Source organism: Bison bison, unplaced genomic scaffold, assembly GCF_000754665.1.
Source record: "Bison bison bison isolate TAMUID 2011002044 unplaced genomic scaffold, Bison_UMD1.0 scf7180017864032, whole genome shotgun sequence".
Taxonomy (NCBI): domain Eukaryota; kingdom Metazoa; phylum Chordata; class Mammalia; order Artiodactyla; family Bovidae; genus Bison; species Bison bison.
Window position 1 is genome coordinate 3022009 of NW_011494604.1, and position 2216 is coordinate 3024224.

Consider the following 2216-nt stretch of genomic DNA (forward strand, 5'->3'; position numbering starts at 1 on the left):
CCTTTAAAATAAATAAATATATATATATATATTTGGCTGTGCCAGGTCTTAGTTGTGACACTTGGGATGTGGCATGTGGGATCTTTAGTTGTGGGTTTCAAACTCAGTTGCGGCATGTGGGATCTAGTTCCCTGACTAGGGATCGAACCTGCGCCCCCTGCATTGGAAGCACAGAGTCTTAGCCACTGGACCACCAGGGAAGTCCTGGATGAGGGTCTTTTTAATCCAATCCTCCCTCTTTAGAAGTCCAGGACCCCAACTCCCTTTGCAATTTGGCCCCAGGCAGAGGAATGAAGCCAGTAACACCTCGTGAATATTAGCCAGAATGTTAACTCTAACCTTAGTGAAAGCAAAATTTTTTATGTTATTACACAGCAGGTGAGTTCCCTGTTGTCCCCAAAGTCTTCATTCAGGAATAGGATTTGGGATTAACTCTTACATAGCAGAGAGGCCCGTTTAAGTATTTTTCCCAAGCAAAGATACCTCTCAGGCCCTTATGTTTTGTGTTATTCTCAGCTTGAATGATTCCTGGAAGCGAGAGTTAAACAAAGGCATTTTAAAATTCTTTTTAAACTCACTTTATTGAGGTAGATATAATTTACTCCAATACATGAATCCATTTAAAGTATAAAACTCAATGAGCTTTGATAGATGTATATTCATGTGCAACCAATACAATCAAGATACGGAACCTTCCTATCACATCCAAAAGTTCCCTCTTGCCCTTTTGCAGTCCATTCTTTCCTCCACCCTCTAACCCAGGCAAGTACAGACCTGCTTTCTGTCACTGGAGATTAGTTTGGTTTTTCTGGAATTGTATATAAATGGAGTCGTACGACATGTGCTATTTTAGTGTCTGGCTTCTCACCCTCAGCACACTGTGAAATTCTTCCTTATTACTGTGTATCAGTTCTTCTTCCTTCCCTACTTCTTTTGCTTTCTTTTACAATTTTATTGAGGTATACTTTATGTAAATGGAACATGTTTAAAGCTTAGACATGTGTGCGTGTATATGCTAACTTGTTTCGGTCGTGTCCAACTCTTAGCGACACTGTGGACTGTAGCCCGCCAGGCTCCTGTATTCATGGGCTTCTCCAGGCAAGAACACTGGAGTGGGTTGCCATGACCTCCTCCAGGGGCTCTTTCCGACCCAGGGACTAAACTCATGTCTCTTACATATCCTGCACTGGCAGCCAGGTTCTTTACCACTAGAGCCACCTGGGAAGCCTTTTGACATGTATACACACCCATGAAACCATCAGCACAATCAAGATATCAAACATTCTTATAATTCCCAAAAGTTTTCTTGTGTTCAACCTTTCCCATACCTGCAGTCTAACGTAACCACTGATCTGCTTTCTGTCACTACAGATTAATTTGTATTTTCTAGAATTTTATACAAATGGAGTCATACAGATGTACTGGGTTTGTTGCTGTTGTTCAGCCGCCAAGTTGTGTCCAGCTCTTTGTGACCCCCTGGACTGCAGCACGCACCAGGCTCCCCTGTCCTTCACTATCTCCTGGAGTTTGTTCAAATTCATGTCCATTGAGTCACTGATGCTATCTAACCATCTCATCCTCTGTTGCCCCCTTCTCCTTTTGCCATCAATCCCTCCCAGCATCAGGGTCTTTTCCAATGAGTCAGCTCTTTGCACCAGGTGGCCAAAATATTGGAGCCAAAGTACTGGGTTTGGAGGGGTTTATTTTTTGATCTAGCTTCTTTGACTCGGCATGATTATTTTGAGATTCATCCATATTATTGTATATATTTCATAGTTTGGTTTTTTTCTACTTCTGAACAATATTCCATTGTGTAGATATGCTGGACATACCATGGTTTATCTATTCACCTGTTGATGGACATTTATGTTGTTTCCAGTTTTTGACTATTACAAATAAAGATGTTATGAGTATTTATACACAAGTTTCTGTGTGGTCATATGCTTTCATTTCTCTTAGGTAAATACTTAGGTAAATACTTAGGTGTGGAAAGGCCACATCATATGATAGGTATGTGTTTAACTTTTAATAAATCTCAAATTGTTTTCCAGAGTTGTTCCATTTTACATTCCCATCAGTAACATAGAAGTTCCAGTTGCTTCCAGCCTTGCCAACACTTGGTTATTACCAGTTTTTATAATATTAGCCATTCTAAAGGGTATGTAGTGATATCTCACTTCGGTTTTAATTTGCATTTCCTGATGACAAATGATATG